We start from the raw sequence: 22,908 nt of genomic DNA on the forward strand, positions 1-22,908 counted from the left end.
ATTTGTGCTTTCTCTTTAATATTGTTTTGTTAGTGCTGATTTGCTTTGTCTTTATCATTTATTGAGAAGACAGAACAGTTATAACAGAGGATCAAACAGAAAATCCTCAAATCTGCGTTCCAACAAGGACTATGAATAGTGTTGGCTCTCCAATGATCCCCACAGCAGCAGAGGCCACTGGTTGGCACCACGCGTTATAGATGTAAGCTTCATAATGTTGTTACTGCACCGATACATTTTACATCTAGGTGAACTACTGTGATATGAAAATAGCATCAACCCGGAACACGGTTACAGTATATTATCTTTATTATGTTGTGATAGGCTTCTGCCCCCCGTGACCCTGAAAAGGATATGTGGAAAGAAAATGCATGGATGTTGTCGTGATCTTTATTTGTCTTTCAGAACTGGATTGGCAACCATAGAAGGTCTCTTAAAGCGCCCTCTGGCCCAACACCTCAAAAGACCAAACTTTACAGCCGTTGGTCTTTCAGCTTACAATCTTTTCTGCAGGGATCTGCTGCGACACAAGGGTGAGAATATTCTTATAGCTGTCATGTTCACAGGTTTTGTATCATATATCAAACATACTCATATGCATATAACAGGGCTGATATCAGAGCTTAAAGTTATTCCTTCTTTAAGTCTCTTAAGAGTCTTATCATGCTTGTTACATTATTGTATATAATGTGTATTGCTCTATATTACATTTGCTTTTTAGCCCATTCTCTAGTCACACTAGACATTCCTTTCCTCAGTAACTTTACAAGCCATCTGTTACACCATCCGTATCAAACGAATCTGACTCTAACTAAATATGTTTTATAGTTTATGCTGTATAAATATAACTGAGAAAATAAGGTCTCACTAAGAGGAAAATAGAGCAATTTCAGACCTCATGGAATTATGGGAGGTGCTTATCTGCCGACATAGATGGTACAAAACAAAAAAGCACACTGGAATGAGCTTGCTTTATTGCTTTCAGTTTTGCAGGGCACATCCCCATATCATGCCATGACTATTCATATTGGTCATTATTTTTATCTCTGCTCTTTATTCTTCATCACAAAGGGATGCTCTGTGAAATACTTATAACAACAATTTAGGCTAAACATCTAATATTATGTTATGGATGTAAAGTACATTGAGCCCTTTGTAATTTCTCAAACTGATCAAACAACACAGTGACTACATCACTGGAGAAAAGATTTTAAAATATGTGTTTATATTAGTGAGTGTAGGTTGTGGGTGAGCCAATTGGCTTTGTCCAATAATGGTCTCAATATTGTACATGAAAGAAGAAAACTCAGACACACTTATTTATTTATCTTTCATTTTTAGGCAAACTTAAAGATATTAAGCAAAAATGTTCCTCATTAGGAGAAGCGCAGAAAAACAAGTACCATGAGGAGGCAGCCGCTCTTAAAGCTGAAGGAAAAACGCAGCATCTTAGCCCTGAGATGAGGGAGCTTAAAGTGAAAAAGCACCTCAAGCAGCTCAAGTTTGAGGTTTGCCATCCATGCTGGGAACTGTTGGTATCATATAATTAAAGATGCTTTTCAGCCATTCTCACATGAACAAGACACGATTATTTCATGGAAAAAATTTAACTAAACATTCAAAATGTTGTCATGTTTAAATAGATTTCTGTACTGATCATGTGCTGAACATCATAAGACATTCAATTAATAATTATAATTTTGCTCCATCACTGACAGCTGTACAGTTTCATAAACAAATCTTTATATCAATGACATTGTGGAATTGGTTTTATGTTTACATGGAACACCCATTTTCTTTGCAGTACTTTGTATCAATATGTACAGGTACCTTTGAATGTTAATGAAAAATTTCTGAACTGTTATATTTTTATGAATGCTTAATATTTATACATGCCTTTTTTGTCCTAAACATTGTTAAAGGTATCCAGTCTTGAGAAGCTGGGGGTGAAAACAGCTGTTATGTCATTTGACTGTCAGAGATCCAACTTAGAAGTCCATGAAGTGAGCAGCAAAGGAGCCGCTGCTTTTCTGGATTCATCAGACACACTAAACAGTTTTGCTTTGCATTTTAAAGGTTGGCACACACACACACTCATACTGATGAACCCAAACTTGTCATATGGCACAGTTAACTCCCTATTTACAATGTTTTTCCAATGAATTTTCAGGAAGCTCCTTAACTGCCTCTGCTTTCAAAGAACCAGTTGATGCCCTTGCCAAGAAGGTGATGAAAATATTCAACAAAAAATACAGTAAGCATGATTTATAATACTATAACAATTTTAGACTCATTCAGTCTAAATTTGGTCTAAATCTGGTCTGTAGTCTGATTATTCAGTTGTCTGGTGTGTCCTGAGCTATGAATGTTTATAACATTTGATAAATGTCTGTATTTCATTTTAGATGAGTCTGGTGGTATTGACAGGGTACCGTACCAGTCTCTTCAAAATCATAGCATCACCATAAATGCTATGGGGTTTCTGATGGCCTGACCCTGAAAAAGCCGTCCCGCTATGGAAGAAAACAGTTAGAAGCCATTTTAAAGTCTGCAGAGCAGATTTCATTCCAAATAGGTAAGTGGTTTATATATAGACTATGTATGAACCTCATCTATCCATAGAGTAAGCATGTACTGTATGGCTAGATGTTGAACTTGTGCATTTATAGTACACTGTGTTTATCTGTAGCCTGATAAGCAGCTCAACAGTTTGTCATACTCTATAAGTAAAGCTAAAGTGAAATTGGAAATACTTAAAGATATGGGATCAAAAACCCAAAAAATTTATGGCTTTAATATATAAATGAGCTTCCTCTCATCGGCTGGCCTCTCCCTAAGAGATAGGGTGGGGAATGGAGCCGTTGGGAGGGGCTCAAAGTAGAGCCACTACTCCTCCACATTGAAAGGAGTCAGTTGAGGTGGTTTGGGCATCTGACTAGGATGCCTCCGGCCACCTCTTGGGTGAGGTGTTCTGGGCATGTCCTACTGGGAGGAGGCCCTGAGGCAAACCCAGGACATGCTGAAGAGATTATATCTCTCGGCTGCCCTGGGAACGCTTTGGGGTCCCTCCGGATGAGCTGGTGGAGGTGGCTGGGGAGAGGGAAGCCTGGCTTCTCTGCTTAGGCCACGGCTCTTCAACTCCAGGCCTCGAGAGCCCCTGTCGTGCAGGTTTTATATATGTCCCTGATCCAACACACCTGAATCAAATGGCTGAATTACCTCCTCAGTATGCAGTCAAGTTCTCCAGAGTCCTGCTAATGACGTCTATATTTGACTCAGGTGTGTTGGATGAGGGACACATCTAAAACCTGCAGAACAGGGGCTCTCGAGGCCTGGAGTTGAAGAGCCCTGCCTTAGGCTGCTGCGCCCGCGATCCAGCCCTAGATAAGCGGAAGAAAATGGATGGATGGATGGATTTAATATGTCACTGGACAGAAATGGATACAATCTCAGATGTAAAATACATTTATTTTGATTAACCAAGCAGTGATGGTCAGCTCTGTCAACCTGTTCAGGATGTACCCCACGTCAGCACCTGTTTGTTTTCAGCTTCTCCAAAACATTATTGTAATATAAATCTTTTTGTATTGAAACTCTAATTGGTAAACAGAAGACATCTGAACATGATCCTTATCATTATCAGTCACAATTAAACTGTCATCTAAAGAACATATTTTTAGTAGCTAGAAAAAATGTCTCTTGTTTAGTGGATTCTAAAAATAATAAAATCCATTCTGTTTCAATTTTATTTATGTAGCACAAAATCACAACACTCACCTGAAGGTGCTTTATATTGTAAGGTAAAGATGCAACAATAACAGATAAAATTATTACCTAAATCCCATTGGGGTTTTTTAATAATATTATCAAAATGTCCTTTTTTATAAATAGTACAGGTATAATGTGGTCTGACACTATATATTGGATTTTGTTGGAGACAGTGTTATCCTTCACTGTAGATTCTTGAACACTTTGTGGGGATGAGTTTTTGGACACTTTCTCCCTCTTTTTCTCTTCAGGTGCACAGAGTGCTGAAGAGGCAGTTGAAACATCTGGTACTGTTGTGGTGATGGCTCCAGAGGGTGTCTTCACAATTAGTAGGCTTTGATGTTTTACATCTTTTACATTTCAATATTGGTAAATTTCTTAGGTATAACTGGGTAATACATTTTGGGGTCGCTGATGTGGTTCTCACCCCAAGGGTCAGAGCCTTAATTCTAGAACAAAAATATATCATTCTTCATTAAAGATTCTCTGCCCACCAGGGTTATTATAGTTAACGAAAACGAACGAAATAACGAAAACTGAAATTGAAAAAACATTGTCGTTAACTGAAATAAATAAAAACTATAATTAAAAGGAAAAAACGATAACTAATTAAAACTGAATTGTGAGTTTACAAAACTAACTAAAACTAACTGAAATAATCGATAAACTTACTTTCATTTACTTGTTTTTTTGGGGGTTTTTTTAAGCCTTGTGGATTGATATGAAATCATTGTTTCCGCTCTCCGAGTTTAAGCTGGGAGCGCCACAGGACAACTGTGTGAGTGCGCATGTGCGTGCGCTCACTGCGCTGGTCCGCAAAGTAATGGCTGCGGTCTGCCGAGTCCCGTATGGAGGTTCTTTGAGTACAAACACCTGCACACGACCACAAGGTAATTAACACACACAATCCAGCTACACAAGCATAAATGCGGACATGAGGTCGGCAACTTCTGTAGGTTGTGTACAGAGGCCGCAAAGACCCTGCAGGTTTAATTAGCGAGCATCTAACCAAGCTAGCTCCAAAACAGAAGCAGCTTCAGGTGGTGAGAACATCAGGATGCAGCTGGATTTGAGCTTTGACTCCTTCAAAGAGTTTGTTTTTGTTTAACACCACATGTAGGCGTTATTAATCTGCTGCACTGATGCTGAAGTTTATTGTGGAGTTTATTGTAGAATTTATTGAGTTTGGGAGTTCATGTTTTTCTTTGTTTCTCCCTGGTTATGCTCATGTGTGTCCTTAATATTACACAAATTTAGCATGTCTTGTGAACAGTTGGTTGTTGACTATATTTCTTTAAACTGTATCTTTTGTCAAGTTTTCATTACACAATAGTCACTTTTGCGCCTTGAATCTTGCACCTGATTAGGTATGAAAATACTAAAACTAATACTGAAACTAACTGAAACTAACTAAAACTAAGCATGAAACCAAAAATAAAAACTAATAAAAACGAGCAAAACCACTCTGAAAACTAATTAAAACTAACTGAATTAGAGAAAAAAAAGTAAAAACTAACTAAAACTAAACTATAATGTAAAATCCAAAACTATTATAACCCTGCTGCCCACACTATAGGACATAATAAGTGGCTAGTTTTGGGCTCTTAATTAAACACTTCAGATTTGCATTATATAGGAGTAGAAAAGATAAGCATTGATTTGGGAAACACATTACACCAGTTCTTGGCAGCATCTCAATCAGCATATTAATTCACATAGCCACATGTTTAGGACCTTTGCTGTCATGTAATATAATATTTATTAGCACAACCAATGGGCTGAAGCTGTCAACTGGACTAGACAAACCAAAACTTACCATGGACTGTATCCGAAGGGACAGTGAATTATTGTGAGTGATAATTAAGTTGGTGTGTGTCTGTGTGTGTGTGTGTGTGTGTATATATATATATATATATATATATATATATATATATATATATATATATATATATATATATATATTATAGCTGCCTGTGTGACAGTTTTATGTAGACATGCACAATTATGCATATTGAACATATAATAATACTTGGATTGGGAAGAGATTGTGAAGACATTGGAATTGCCTTGGAAGTCCTGGTAGATGTAGTGAGATAGAACAAGGTCTGGATAGCTTTGCCCCACTGACTCAGAACCAGAGAAGTGGTGGAAAATAGATATATAAATGGGTGGATATCAGCTCATTGCACACAGTGAGGTCATTGTGTGATATGAACTCATCAGCCATGTCTTGGATTTCTAACTTTCTAATAAATTTCATAACTTGAAACAGCTGTTTGTAAATTCATAATTTTGATAGCTGCATGTATTGTCCCACGTTCATCTTAACACTTGCATCTGTGCTTCTTCTAACCTGTGACATTTTCTTTAGGTGCACACAGCACTGAGGAGCCTGTGGAAAAATCAAGAATTGAGACTGTGTCGACACCTGTAAATGGTATGTCTTCAAAGAAAGTAGTGTATTGTCCATTTTAATATTTAATAAATCCAGTATCCTGATCCAACAACCCCACTTTATGTGTTTTTTAGTGGACTCTTACTGTTGCTGCATCTGCCATGCTCATTTCAATGACAAGCAGAAGAATGCAATGAAGAAATGGCGTGAGTGGCGTCAGTGCAGTGCCTGCCAGCTGTGGTCACACATGGCATGTGGTTTCAAAAAGAACATGTGCATTCGTTGCCAGAATCACACACCTTAAAGTGCACTTTTAAGTGCTTTAAGATAATGTACTGCCAGGAGTTTACTTTCATACATGTGTTCTTGTAATGTTGATACTTTGTTCTACGTAGTTCAGCGTTCTGAAAAAGGATGTTAATACTGAGTTCAAATACAACTTAGATTGTAATACAAAATGTTTGCTTCACAGCACACACAAATATATTAAGGCAAAATGTAATTTGTACTGTGAATGGATGCAAATGTGTGTTTTTCTAATAAAATGAATTTTGTAAGTGGATTACAGTTTGAAATTCATTTAGATTGTCAAACTACAGAGTACAAATGCATTTTTTCTAAAGCAAGTGGAAGCAAGCCATTTGGGTAAGAGGAAGCATTCCAAATATGTTAATGTAACAACTGCACATAGGAGGGAATCATTTTATTCTCAGACAATATTAGAATAGCAACACTCTGCCCATACTGATAATAGTGAAATATTTCAATCTATATATTTGGTGATAAAGTATTTCACATCAACATATGTACAGATGAAGGAGGAGCATTTTCTCTGTATAATTTTTAATTACATTTTTATTCTGTAAAATGACTATGTCTATAATATCTGCACCTCATAAGGTTTAAAATTGATATAGTTTAAAGTCAGGCTTTCAAATGGCTTCATGACTGCTGTGTATCTGTTCATTTTATTCCTTGCTTTTTGCCTTCAACATGGGCACCTTCCTCAAAATTAAGAAACCTAAAGGTGTGGACCCTCTCCACACACTCGCTGTTGATGTAGAGGGGCTGGGTCAGTCCTGTGCTTCCTGAAGTCGATGATGACCTCTTTGGTTTTCATGGTGTTCAGTGCAGGTTGTTCTCTGAACACCAGGCTGTCAGCTTCAGGACCTCCTCTCTGTAGGCTGCCTCATCTCCTCAGCTTTTTGATGATATTCAGAAAATAAAAATAAGTTTATTTATTACTTAGCTGTATGAACGGGATTGTAAGGAAAGGACTGTTTTTGTGAGTTCTTTGTGCCATCATTTTTTCAGTCTGGATACGTCATGTGACCGGCGTTACCAGGGCAACGGACTCTTTTCCGGTTTCTTTCCAGGAAGAGTTTCTCCACTAAAATAAATTTTGATGGCACTTTTGGCGAGAACTGTGGTTTTTGGTTTCATTGTTATTGATCGCTGAACGCAAATGATGTTTTAGTTGGAATGAATCTATGAGGCCTGGCCACGTCGCTGTCATGGCCGCTGAGCTGCTGTGTTCGATTCCTGTTTGGGCCTGTTTGCCGTCAGTGGGCTTGGTTCCATTTCAGGCAGCCGGCTGTCGGCCATAACGCGAATCCAGCACCACTGCTGTTAGAAGAGCCTCTGAATGTTAAATGTGTAGTTGTGTATTTAATACTATATTTCCAATAGTATGAAGCTATGAAACAGTTACAATGTTTTTGTATCAAATCTTGTATCATCGTCACTGTTCAAGAAATTTAAATAAATAGATCTAGATAAACAGGTTGTCTTTGTGGGAGTTTAATTTACATTTTCAAACAGGTCAAACAGCAATACAGAATGAATCTTACAGTTGTCCATCACACTCATATAATCCAAACTAAACTAGGGTGCCGTTTACACGAGACCGTTTTCATTTTGAAACGGTGTCGTTTTGATGCGTTTCGGCCTTGCGTTTACACGACAACGGTGTCGTTTTGATGCGTTTCGCCCTTCTGTTTACACGACAACAGAGTGAAAACGATGTGTTTCAGAAACGGGGGCCAGAGTGGAGCGTTTCAGAAACGCACCGGCTTGCGTTTTCGTGTAAACACTTGAAACCGGGGTGATTTGAAAACGCTCGACTCGCACATGCGCACTATGGTTGCGACGGCCAGTTTTTCGCGCACGCGCAAACTGATAAACAGTACTCGCGGATTCACGAGTGCTTCTTATGCTTTTCCTGTGTTTTTACCGTTTGTAATTCAGCGTTGTGTGCAGCAGCGATCCAACCTCATCATCGGTCCACACAAAACCTCTCACATTGGCCGTTTTGTAAGTAATGAACAATTTGCCGCACTACCTACTGTGTCACTCCACGCATGCGCGTCTTGCGTAAACAAACTTTGCAAAGAGAAAACCAACGCCAACTTGTGGCCTGGCATGGGAACTACATCGTTTTCATCGTTTCACATGTCCTCGTGTAAACGCGGATCGTTTCTGAAACGCCATCGTGTAAACGAAAGGCTGAAACGCATCAAAACGACACCGTTTCCAGTGAAAACGGCTTCGTGTAAACGGCACCTAGATGGAGTTACCAAGCTGGACTGACTTTCACATCACTCACATAGTGCCTGCACACATCCCTTTCATGTATGTAATCAAGGTGGAAGTTAGACCCTGCATTACATTTTACTTCGACTGTTTCATTATTTATGCATCTATTCATGTCATCTTTTGGTTTTGTTATAGGCCACCTCACCACTTACATTTATCTTTGTGTCCAAGCATTTAACAGGTACTGTACTTCATTTATTTTCCACTGCTCAGTCAGTGATTAATGTGGACTTTAATATCCCCCTTCCCATATCATTTACAATGTTACATTTATTATTATTATTACCTTTTATTATTATTATTATTCTGTGTTGCAAATTAGTAGCAAACAGCACGACATGTTCTCTGAATGTTTTCAAGTAATTTGTGTGATGTCTTCCACACTTATTGTACAGAACTGAGAATCTTACAGTAACATTACCAAGAATCTACAGGGTTGTGTAAATAGAAACTTGTGCACTTGTGCCTTTGATAATCTGCAAACGAGAGCAGGTTGGTGTTTTCAGCCCAAACTCTAACCCTAACCCTAACCCCATTTTTAAAAACTGCAATTCCTTAGACGATGATATGCAAGCTTATACAAATCACCACCACAGCTGTATTGTTTTTTTCCTGTTTGCAAAGTACAACTCCAAATATGGTCATGTTCACTGATTAGATCCAATATCTAGTACAGAAGAAGTACACTGTTAGTACAGTTTATATAGATAATCCATCCTCTATAAGTTTATGGTGTGGACTTCTTTAATACACTTATGCTTAAACTATGTTAATATATTGAAAAAAGAAAGCAGGTAGGGTATATGTTGCCATGTTAGGACTTGATGTCAATCCAGACCTGCTGAACTTCAACAGAACAGTTGGCAGTGTGATGTTCCTCTCACTTTTTGCTTAAAGGTCATGTGTTGTTGTCATATGCCAACTTTGTCATATGACAATTAGTCCACTAAATTCTACATTTCACCTACAGGACTCACCATAACCCACTGCATGCCAACCATACCTACCAACTCCATCTACCTCAATATATGTTAGGCAGGTTTTTATGCAATGTGACCATTAATGTCAAATTTAACTGTTACAAATTTACTACAAGTCCACTATATCAAAATTGAAAACTACACGGTACATCTTCAGTGATTTGAAGTACAACTATATTGACATCAAATTCACATTCAGTTTCTCCTATAAAACGTTTTTGACACAACAAAATATCTTGCTGCATTATTTATTTCTCAAATACAACAAATGCATTTATAACTTTGGCCAGTGAAATCAAACAGATGTCTTTTAGCAGGGTGACAGCTGCTCATGTCTAACACAAAATAGAACAAATGCAAGTTCTGTAGACCTGCATCAGTGGAGTTTCTGCTGTCGGAACGTGGCATTATTTAGGCACAAGATCTTCATTATCATGACAATGTTCACTATTAATTGACATAAATATCATCACCACCACCACTGACAATATTGTCAAGTGGTGGTGGTGATGTCATCCTCACCCTCACCCTCATCATTGTGACTGTCACAATACAGTAAAACATGCAGATCAGGTGACACGACTGTCTGAGACACAGAATTAGACTGTCAGGTAAGCATGTGAAGGCGGAGCAACAGTTGGAATATGATGCTGAAACATCATCATAGCATTATACAGTTTCCTTTCCAACAGCATAATCCTGTGAACAAGAACAGCTTTGGAGCCAGGGTCCTTAGTGTTGTTTATCGATGAATGCAAGTAAGCATGTTGCTGGTGGAGGTGTTGAATGACACTGTCAATCTCCCGCTGAAGCAGGAGCTGCTCTGGTCTTTAAATGCAACGCATCAATGGCTCGCCTTTTCAGGGCCCTTGGAATATTGCCTTCTTCTGTCTGAAAGAAATTAGGAAGAAAACTTGGGCACTTTAGTACAACAAAGTAGCACAAATAACAGAATGTAAAAAGTAATTATAAATTGACTGGTCACCAGCATTTGAAATATACCCACTTGTTCATCAAGGCATGCATATAAGGGCACGGAGACATTACACACATCTTGAAATTCTACTTGTGATGGGAAGATGGTGGACTGAGGTGGCCACTGCAGACTGTTGCACTCCATTACCATCTTCTTCAGTCTCCTGTTACAGCTGTTTATTTGCTTGGACAGCCTTATAGCAATTCCTTGTCCATCTGTAACAAAGTATAAAAAAAATGACATTTACATAGACCCAAAAACAAAACCCCACAATACTTTAAATTGACATAGCTCTGTGTCTTGCATAATAAAAGGCCTAGATAATGCAAGTTTATAGACCGGCCAATCCACTGAGAACTGTTTTAGGTGAATATGACACCCAGATATTTTTATTAACACAGGAAACACATTTCTCTATGTGAGAAGGAAAACAATGTGTTCTTGTCAATATCAAAAGATAGATCATTATAATGTCCAAAACAAATATAAATAAAAGCAAAATAAACCAAGTAATTGTACCAGGATATTTTCTTTTGAGGTTGAACAGAGTGACCCTCTCCATTGCTTCATTTCGTGCTCGCAGTATCAGCTGACCTCTGACTTCCTGGTCAAGCTCTCTCAGTGTTGACTGGAAAATCGAAGCTGAATGACACCATCTTCTTGTAATATTATATTGTTTTTCAATAGTTTGAAGAGAGCTCTCCAGCCTAAACACAATAAGCACAAAAAAACAAAACATCACGGTGCTGTTTCCAATCATGGTACCCTTTGTGTCACTTGGAATGATACACATCAACACAGCTAACTTACTGTGTCTCATCTGCAGTGGGTGAATCCTGGGTCAGGGATCTATATTTGAAAATGCACATGAAAAACTGACATTTTAGGGTTGCATAGTCGATATTAGTTTGCACAACTTCAAACTTGCATATTTAAAGTTCTAAAATGTGAACTCTCATGGATGGAAATTTCAATAGAAAAACACTAAACATAGTTCACTATGTATAGGTGTTGTAGTAACTTCAGTAGAAATATGTTCGACCTGAGCTGGTTGAATTCTATCAGCTTCATGACATAATTCCTCTTCCATTTTGGAACAGTGTCTAAAGAAAAGGTAACAATGCATAATTTAACCAAGTAAAACACTGCTGTACATTAAAAAGTATGTGATGAAAATATAAGAATCATTAAAGGGCTTTCACATAGTTCCATCTTGAATCTCTGATTATCTTTTAATGCAAACAAATAATTTTAACTTCAGTCCTGTAGAAGTAGCCTCTTTCAGCTACCTGAACACACAGTCAGCTAAATCATAAATCATGCTAAATCAGCACCTTTTGGTCTTGTTTTCAAAAGTGGATGTTTGGCAACTTCTGTCTCCCTTTCCATCCACTGTCCTATATCTTGTTCTGAAATACAGACTTGGACAAACACAGAGGACAAAAAGTGAAATAAAACACTCAGTAAGACATACTTACAACTAGGAACATATTCTGTAAAAGCAGGCTCACCTGGTGCCTCTTTCAGGACTGCAGAAATCTCCTCTTCAGCAAGACTGGTGACCTTCTCAGCTTTGTCCCATCTCTGAAGGAGCTGCACTTCTATAAGAAGAATTGACAGCTCTACAGTTTGTCTCAGTTTGAGTCGTTAGTAGTCAGTTCATTTTAAAAGCAAATACAGAAATATATTCACCTAAATCTGCTGATTTTCTCCTCCCATAATGCAATAGTGCATCAGTCAGAAGGTCAAGCTGATGGGATGGAGTCATCGCTTTTGTGACTCGTGAAAATCTTCTCAGAAAGGACCAAAACCTCTCCATGCCTTCTCCATCTGTTAGTCCAAACCCATGAAGCCTTCGTGTGCTGTACATGATCTGTGATTAACAGACACTCTCATAGTGCATGGCTGTATACTGTACAGCAGTTTCAGCGTATGAAGTGAATAATGTATGTGTATGGACGTAGGATGACATGTTAATACCTGGCACTGCAGTTTATGCCCATAAACATGAAACGCTGGTACAGCCAGGGAAATACCTTGTGGTACTCCTCCGTTTATCTGATGAACACAAAACAGTGTGTTATTAGTAACATTTTGTTTTCCTTCTGCCATACTGTAAAGAAGATACTCACACGCATATGCGAGGACAACACACATGCAATGTGGTATATGAAATGCAGATCGATGTTCTTGCTCTGGTATCTTTTCACCAGCTCACTGATGATATACATTGGATATGCTAGCCTGTTTTTAAAAACAGCACAAACAAAAAGGAGTCTTTGATCATCCTAATGGTTGCCATTTAATAAGTGAAAATCCAACCAATCCAACCAATCCAACCAGTCCAATCCAACCAGAATAACAATTTTTGGGGATTTAACATGTTTGACAATAGGTCATTGACTTCAGCACTGATTAATAAACTCACCGTTCTCCATGAGTCATGTTCAAAAACATTAATGGTATTTCATGACGACATGCAGCTCCAAATAAACCAGTTACATCTAGCTTTTTTTGCTGGTTTTGGGACCAAAGTAAATTTCCAGCTTTTAAGTTGCTATAGTCCTAATTAAAAGAAGAAATATATGTCCTCAGTCAAGTTATAATTATTGTTATAAGATACAGATTATCTCAAAGAAACTTCTACTCCACATGTGCACACGCAGAAAAATCTCTCTTTTTTCACGAACAGATTTTAAATGTTACATGTTACGTAACACATTAATTTCAAAATATTAAAAAAAAACAAAACAAAAAAAACTTTTTTGTGGATAACACCTCAGTGCTGATACAGCAGTGACAGGAAAAATGATTCAAGATTTACTCACCTCAGCTGGTTTGGAGCTATCAGGATGTGATGAGAGATATTCCTCAACATCTGCGTCCTTCACAAACATGCTGTTACCGTTCAAGGGTTCAGCCGCACTTGTTCCAGAACTTCTTTTTCTTACAAGGCCAAAATTGGCATCCATGGTCACGATCATTGTGCCATCAGTCTGAAACAGAAACATCAAGAATCATAGATGCTTCTGATTTGTCACTGATGGAAGCAAATCATCAAATGAGGGGATTGTGTAGAATTTGGATGGGATCAGAAAGCCCAACACGAGTCACATTCATTGCAAAAGACCTTTATATGAATACTTTTCAAATTATGTAATGAATTTCTATAACTAGTTCCAACCTTTGGACATGCTGGGCATACTGCCCCATCATCAAATAGGCTACAAAGACCAGCTAAGCTTCTGCGTCTGGAGATATAGTGACGAAACTGGGAAATTGATTCTCCCACCAGGGCTCCGTACAGCATGTTAACCTACAGTAGAAACAGTAAAAGTGCTTGAAAATGTTTCATTTCTCAGATGAAAAGCTGAGAAAGCAAAGCAAAGCAAGTGGGCAGCAGAATATTAAAGACCATTTACAAAATCGTCAACTGTCTTACCAAGGTAATAATGCTTTGGTTTGGTTATGGTTTGGTTAATATGATCAATATGGAACTATGGCATTGAGCAGCTGCCATAACTGTTAATACAAGCAACACCACCAAGGAAATAAAGTAAAGGAAATGCTTTACACTTTTGTTCTGTGTCCCAAACTAGTCTCTATATGTGAATATTTTTGAGTAACCAATCAAATTTTAAATCCACAATTAACTGTAAACTTATGTTGAAAACTGCAATATTATTATAGTAGAAATTTTCAGTTTTGTTATATAAACACAAACAACTATCACTGCATGAAAAGTGGGTTTTTCGACAGTTTCTTGTATGTAATATTGACGCGCGCCTTGAGCTTTAGGGCTCTCAGCAGGAGGATTTGTCCAGAACAGTAAACTGTAGGGAAACTGCCGTGGACTCTCTGTGTCAGTGCTCTCTCAGCTCCCCCCCTCTCCTCAGGTCTAGGGCAGGCTCTCATATGTAAAGGACGTTTCTGTGAGTCATACAAATGCAAATCAAGTACTCACCAGTGGTCACCAATACTCACCAGTGGTCTACCCCTCCCAAGTTGTAACCAACATATTTTTATTTTGAGATATATAATCAAATTTACATTATCATCTTTTAAGCCTTTTTCCATTACAATGTGACTACACATAGTATTATCTAGTTGGAAATATACTTTTGGATGTTTTCAGCTTTTGTCCCTTTTTCCAATAAGGCTGTGAGCTTCTGTCTGTGAGCTTCTGTCTGTGAGCTTCTGTCTGTGAGCCTTTATCATGGAGTTTTTTGTGAACCCTGAACTTTAGTGGACTGAGGGAGATAAACAAAGGCTATAACTTGATTTTGGTGACACCACAAGCATTATTTTCATTGAAAAGCATACTCAGTTTTCAGTCTAATTCACTGTAACAAAAAGTCTGTCACACCATCATCCTCTCCTGTGCAGTGGCTTCCCAGCTAGCATTGAACATTCAGACAACATCCCATGAACGCTGCTATAAACGTTCAGTGAATGTTCACATGCATTAATGACATTAAAGACTACCAAGGCAGATGGAATAAGAAAACATATAAACATATAAAACATATAAACTTTTATTTTGCTGTACATGGATGTACATAAGAGATATCAGCAAAACCTTAATGAGAAAAATTGTAAATGTAAAATGTAAAAAAAAAAAAAAAAAAAAGGAAAATCTTTTATGCAACAGTCACCTTCTCAGTTGTCCTGCTTAAACGGACAGTGGATGTATGTACAACACATCTTCCAGCTCATAGGGGGTCATTTTGACTGTTGGGTTTTCTCTGTATTATTGTAGGGTCTTTACCCACAATACAAAGCGCCTTGAGGCGACTGTTTGTTGTGATCTGGCGCTATATAAATAAAATTGAACTGACTTGAAATTAAATGAATTGAATTCCGTGTGGCAGCTTCCTCGCCTGTGATTGGACAATACAGATCACGTGCGGGATCACACTGAAGGTCTGCAAGACCAATCAGTGCCTTCCTTCTCTTCCGTTCAAACTGAATTGCGGTCTTTGTCTACGCTGCTTTCCTGGTACGACAATGGAGGACGTCGTCTATATTTCAACACCCCAGAAGCTCCTCGTGAAAGCGGGCCTCTCCACCGGCCGCTAATCTACATATATAGATTATATGATGTGTGTTTGTGTGTGTGTGTGTGTGTGTGTGTGTGTATGTGCATATTGCTTTATAAATAAAAATATTTAAAAAATTCAAACTTGTGCCTCACAATTTGTTTCTCTTAATTGAATTCCTTTTAGTTGAGGTTATTAGCATGGCATGAATACAACATAACATACAAGGTATATCACAGAAATAATAATTAAAAATAATTTTTATTACTGGGTTATTATTTATTAGGGAGGGGCTTACCCAGGCCTGTTTTTATAAAGGCCAATGGGGGACAGATCTACCAACCAATCACATGTGAGTAATCAATTGTGATGACATTTTTTCATCCAATGACAGAGAAGCCACGTGGGTCTGTCGCCGCTGCTTCGGCTTGCAGCGCTGCTATTCATATGTAAAGTAGAGGCGTTAACACCTCCCAAAGTAGAGGCGTTAACACCTCCCACCTTTATTTTGTTATGCTGTAAAATAAGTCTATGATCCCCATATGAGGACTTCTTTTGGCTACTCCCTTTAGGGGTCTCCACAGCAGATTATCGACATCTACCTCACCCTGTTCCCAGCATCCTCCTCTGTCACACCAACCCTCTGCATGTCCTCCTTCACTACATCCATGAATCTCCTCTGAGGTCTTCCTCTTTTCCTCCTGCCAGGCAGCTCCATCTTCAACATCCTTTGTCCAAAATATCCACCCTCCCTCCTCTGCACATGTCCAAACCATCTCAGCCTCACATCTCAAACTTTGTCTCCAAACCTGAGTTGTCCTTCTGATTTACTCAGTACCAATCCTTTCCATCCTGTTCACTGGCAGCACTTATAAATAAAAACAAGAAATAACAGTTCAAAGATATACTTACCTTTTCAACTTATCACAAAAATACAAATTCCAACTATTTTGGCAAAATAGAAAATACATCCTAAACAAGACCTCAGGTTTTTATGAAGGTGATACAGTCTTTACGTGTGCATCCATATTTAACTGACATATATATTATTTGAAAATTATATTAAAACTGTACAATGTTACATAATAAATTTTAGGAACAAACCTGTGTTTACACAAATGTTCACGTCTCTTGTGTACACTCCATGGGTGATGTGATCATCTGGTAAATGCAGCACTAACTCAAGCCAAGCTGTCTCATAGTGGGTTCTCTAAGAGTGGCAAGAAAAATGACAAAGAAAACAAACATCATGAGAATTCTTTTTTAAAGCTATTAAGAACTTGCTTAATAAATTCGAATTCATACTATAAATTAATATAATTTGTGAATAAGTACTTACATTTCATTTCTCTGGAAGGTGCAGAGAATTCATGTGTGTTTTCCTAATGCAATTTTTGCAAAATACGACAGTACTGCTGCATTCCAGACACCGATATTCTTCATTTTCTTTGCAAACAATGCAAATGTTTGTGGATGGTGCTGAGGATCTATATGACACTTGCAAAATTTGATCTTTCAGTGAATCCCACAGGCTGGCCTCTTTTCTCTTTGCCTTACTGTATGCCGTCTCTTCATCAAAAGTGTTGCAAGTTATGTCATCCGTGTTTTCAGCCAAAGGTGTGACTGGTTTGGGTGTGCCAGTCTGACCTAAGCTGGGAGGCGAGGAGCTCTTTTGTAGATATGAAAATTTCACGCCTCCACCAATAGTTTTCCGTTTTATTTTTATCTGGTTTGTCCTGAAGCGGACACTGTTCCTGAATTTGGCCATGATACTAAAGTGGGAGAGAAAAGAAAAAAATAGGGACTGAAAAAAAGACAAGCAAGTAGAGGCAGATAAACTGAAATGCAGTCACACTGACAAACAGATAAGCAGATTTTTCAGTTACTGTGTAAACTGGACAGACATATAAACAGACAAAATAACACAAATGAATAACACTTTTGCTATGGAAAGTATCAAATCAAGGAGGAAGACAATAGGTTCATACAGTACATGAGCTACTAGCTACAACCAACTGCACAGCAGCCATTTTTACATGATCGTGTATAAATACAGAAATAGAAGAACATGGCCTTGATTAATGTAATTTGTAACACCTGTGTTTAAGGACAACATCATCATAATATAAATTACTGCAGTAACTTTCCAAACACATTTTGGTTCAGACACACCTGCAATTCCGGAGTCCTCTAGCCGGATGTTATGTAAAAGACGAGAAATAAAGACTTCCGGGTTTGAACCGGAAGCCTTTATTAAGTTCATTGATTATCAGTGATTAGAATGGTGGACATGAACCGACTGAGCCGGTGTTGTGCCAAAAAGTGATCGTCTGCCAAAAACTGATTTCTGGTATTTGTCAAAAAAAAAAAAAAAAAAAAAAATGGCTGTAAATGACTTGTTGACCTATAATCTGTGAAACGTGTCAAAAAGTGATCGTCTGCCAAAAACTGATTTCTGGTATTTGTCAAAAAAAAAAAAAAAAAAAAAATGGCTGTAAATGACTTGTTGACCTATAATCTGTGAAACGTGTCAAACATATCTCTCATCAGTGATATCAGGTCACTTTGAGCGAGAAACAGCATTTCTATCACAAGTTAGAAGCTGCAATCAGTTTTTGCCAAAGTGACTTTTATTTTTTATCAAGGTAAAAACTGTCATTGGCATTAAAAATGACTTTTAAAACAGAAATCTGGCACAGAAGGCTGCAGAAATTGCAAAAATATAACACCACAGTTCTATAAAGATATTTTAAGTGGCCACAACGCACCGGATTGATTATAATGTAGGTACAATAACAGACTCCTAAAGATTCTTGCAAAACAGGTTATTTCTTCATTTTATATATAAGCCCTTCATAAATCATGCTGACTGCACTCTATTTACCAATATGGCGAACGCGCAGACGATCGCTTTTTGGCACAACACCGGCTAGAAGGTGCAGGATAGCCTGTCTGAACTATACTTATGGAAGTAATACAGCAGTAACAAACAATTTCCAGGCTGCACTAGCATAAAAATACTAAGGTTTGAACACATTTTCTTGATGATAACCGTTTCTGTTAATGACAAAATAATGTTAAAAGAGGCTAAATGCACATTTTGGTGGTTACCTGCCATGTCCCGGGCCCTGTTCCAGTGTGACATAAACTGGAGTGGATGTCTGGAGTGGATCTGGATTCACCGTAGTCCCTCCCAGCAGCCAGCTACCGAATTAATTAGTGATAATCGCCTACTGAGCCGGCTAGTAGGTGCAGGAGGGCCAGTCTGAACTACACTTATGGGACTGATAATTGTTAATAACGTCCATTTAATGGAATCAACTGAGGCTATAGTCGGACGGTGGAAGGAATACTTCGAGGACCTTCTGAATCCCACTGACACGCCTTCTGTAGTGGAAGCAGAGTCTGGGGATGAGGGGGATGACTTGACCATCACTGGGGGTGAGGTCACTGAGGTAGTTAAACAACTCCTTGGTGGCAGAGCCCCTGGGGTGGACGAGATTCGCCCTGAGTTCCTGAAGGCTCTGGATGTTGTAGGACTGTCTTGGTTGACACGCCTCTGCAACATCGCGTGGAGATCTGGGGCAGTGCCATTGGATTGGCAGACCGGGGTGGTGGTCCCCATCTTTAAGAAGGGAGACCGGAGGGTGTGCTCCAACTTTCGGGGTATCACACTACTCAGCCTCCCCGGTAAGGTCTATGCCAGGGTGCTGGAAAGGAGGGTGCGTCCGTTAGTCGAACCTCGGATTCAGGAGGAACAATGCGGTTTTCGTCCTGGTCGTGGAACGCTGGACCAGCTCTTTATCCTCTCAAGGATATTCGAGTGTGCGTGGGAGTTTGCCCAACCAGTCTACATGTGCTTGGTGGACTTGGAGAAGGCATTCGACCGTGTTCCTCGGGGTGTTCTTTGGGAGGTTCTGCGGGAGTATGGGGTGTCTGGCCCATTGTTGCGGGCCATTCAGTCCTTGTACAACCACAGTGAGAGCTTGGTCCGTATAGCCGGTAATAAGTCGGATTTGTTTCCTGTGGGTGTTGGACTCCGTCAGGGCTGCCCTTTGTCACCGATTCTGTTCATAATTTTTATGGACAGAATTTCTAGGCGTAGCCAGGTGGCGGAAGGCTTCTTCCTTGGTGGCCTCAGAGTCTCATCTCTGCTTTTTGCAGATGATGCGGTTCTGTTGGCTTCATCAGGGGGGGGCCTCCAGCTCGCAGTGGAACGGTTCGCAGCCGAGTGTGAAGCGGCTGGCATGAGAATCAGCACCTCTAAGTCTGAGGCCATGGTCCTCAGCCGGAAAAGGGTGGAGTGCCATCTCCGGCTCAGGAACGAGTTCTTGCCTCAAGGGGAGGAGTTTAAGTATCTCGGGGTCTTGTTCACGAGTGATGGGAGAAGGGAACGGGAGATCGACAGGCGGATCGGGGCTGCTTCTGCAGTGATGCGGACGCTGCACCGGTCCGTCGTGGTGAAGAGGGAGCTTAGCGTAAAAGCGAAGCTCTCGATTTACCGGTCGATCTACGTTCCTACCCTCACCTATGGTCACGAGCTTTGGGTAGTGACCGAAAGAATAAGATCGCGAATACAAGCGGCAGAAATGAGTTTCCTTCGAAGGGTGGCTGGCCTTTCCCTTAGAGATAAGGTGAGGAGTGCGGCCATCCGGGAGGGGCTCAGAGTAGAGCCGCTGCTCCTCCACATCGAAAGGAGCCAGTTGAGGTGGCTCGGGCATCTGATTAGGATGCCTCCTGGCCGCCTCCTGGGTGAGGTGTTCCGGGCATGTCCCACCGGGAAGAGGCCCCGTGGTAGACCCAGGACACGCTGGAGAGATTATGTATCTCGGCTGGCCTGGGAACGCCTTGGGGTCCCTCCGGATGAGCTGGAGGAGGTGGCTGGGGAGAGGGAAGCCTGGGCTTCTCTGCTTAGGCTTCTGCCCCCGCGACCCGGCCCCGGATAAGCGGAAGAAAATGGATGGATGGTCCATTTAATGGACTGATAACATTCGAATCGGGTGTCTTAATTATACAAAATCTTGCAGCATCTTACACAGTTCAACAAGATATATGTAGCAGTTTGGTCAAACAAGTGTCATGGGTGTTAGAGACAGTGGCACCAAGACAGAAACCAGGACTCCCTCTGTTAGGGAGTTCCAGCATGCCTGCATCTCCCCTATGTGCAGGGGTCAAGGGGGTCAAACACAACATAAAGCATAAGAGAGAGAAAAAGGTGAGTCCTTGGATATAACAAAATAATCCTCAACACCAGAGAGTCTGGAATAGAAATTAGTGTGACCTTTATTCATTTCATCATTCTAACATTTTTCTAGCTGTATCCTCCATTTCTGCCCCCCCAGAGTACTGCTGGGACTTGTAGATCATCTCTCTTGCGTAATGCATGGCATTTTAATGTCATTGTCTGTAGGCAGTTGTGAACAAATGGTGGAAGTTATTCTGCATTAGCTGTGTTTGTGCCAAGCCCTGGATTTTCACTGTTAACCTCAGGGTTTCACACTGATCTGAAGCAAGATTCTTTTTAAGTTATTCAACTCATGACTCCTCTCCCCTATAATACGTGGTGCAAGACCCCTTAACTGTCTGTCATAAATAGATTTAAGTGGATATTGTAGATCTGTTTCAGTGTCTGACTTGGATGCAGAGGCTGTGTCACTGAGGTCCATACTGAATAAGCAGCATATGCTTATTCGTAAGTTTCAGTTTGAATCTGAACATTTATTCAGGGTGCACTTGAAAAGGAGATTTTAATCTCAATGTGTTTTTCTTCCTGGTTAAATAAAGGTAAAATAAAATAAAAAAAAAAAATTTAAGGTGAATTTTCAACAGTCATTTTATACCAAGAAAATGTCTTATAGAGATATTAAGAGTAAAACTACTGGCTACACATATGTCTGAAATGAACTTGGTAACACAGAAATCAATGGACTGGTTCTTATATAGAGCTTTTCTACTTTAGTTTACACAACATGTCTCATTTACCAAAGCACTTTTTTCTACACCCGAGTGCTTTTCTATCGAACATTCACAGTCCAGTGAACATAACTTGGGAAAGCATCCAGTTCAGTATCTTGCCTAAGGATACTTTGGCATGCAGACTGAAGCAGCCAGGAATCAAACCACCAGCCTTCCAATTAGTAGAAGTCTACTTCTTGAGCTACAGTCACCCCAGGGTGTTCATGCCTTTCACATTAAGCTTGCTACTTCTCTTTGGAATGTCTTTGAGCTGGCTGACTGGCCTCTTTGACTTGCTGATATTGATCAGACAGTAATGATGCCACCAGCATGTGATTAAAATACTCAGAAAAAGTATCTAGACAATTCATACTTAACGTTAAAAACTAGCTTTAACTAATGACACCGCCAGCAACAACTGCCAGTTTCCACCTCCACATTTACAAACACTGGAATGGTCTATTGCAATCAAAGTTGGTAGACAGTGGTGTCTACCACCAAAACTGCTCCCACAAAATTGGGTTAATGTAGGCCTTGTGCTTCACCAGTTATTTCAAGTGCTGGATCAGGCATCTGAAAAGTATATCCTTATCTACCTTTTCAGGATAAAGCAACATGGAATCATATCATATAGACCCAAACCTGCCATTTTCCGTGAGCCCAACCTTTTCCAACCTAACTCCTTCCATCCTTGAGTGCTAACCATTTGGTTAGCGCTCAGAATCAGCTTTATTGGCCAAATATCAGTGTTCTAGCTAGCGGTTGATCGCCAGGCGCTGCACCTGGCTGAGATGCCCTTGTAGGGCTGAGGATTTTACCTTCACTTTCGGAGCTCTGCTGTCACTGCATTTAGCAAACACAAGCCCGCCCCGGCTAGATAGCTGCTTTTACCGCTGCTTGCGCCTTTATTATTTCACTGCAATTTGCAATCTACCACAGAGCACGGAAGTGTGTACATTTGATCGCCCTACAGTCATGCGCGCTTTGAAATGAATGCGAGGAGTAGTAAGAGGAAAACTGAAGATCAAATAAAAATTTCAGGCATGATTTAACACGAGTGGATCATCGCTGACAAGTTTTTTCCATGCCTCCATTGTGTTGTGAGTGTGTGTGTGTGGCTGCGCGCCTGCATTTTGCTTGCTGTACAGAGAATGTCAGCTTTTATTTTTTTCTTTACGTCAGCGTTTTCTTTAAGTTTTT

General features: G+C 39.7%; 1 pseudogene; it reads left to right on the top strand.

Moving 5' to 3' along the window:
* The first annotated feature begins 399 nt into the window (after positions 1-399).
* On the top strand, positions 400-6,467 carry LOC115795521 (uncharacterized; annotated as a pseudogene).
* The last annotated feature ends 16,441 nt before the right edge of the window (positions 6,468-22,908 follow it).

Source organism: Archocentrus centrarchus, chromosome 17, assembly GCF_007364275.1.
Source record: "Archocentrus centrarchus isolate MPI-CPG fArcCen1 chromosome 17, fArcCen1, whole genome shotgun sequence".
In the NCBI taxonomy this organism is placed as follows: domain Eukaryota; kingdom Metazoa; phylum Chordata; class Actinopteri; order Cichliformes; family Cichlidae; genus Archocentrus; species Archocentrus centrarchus.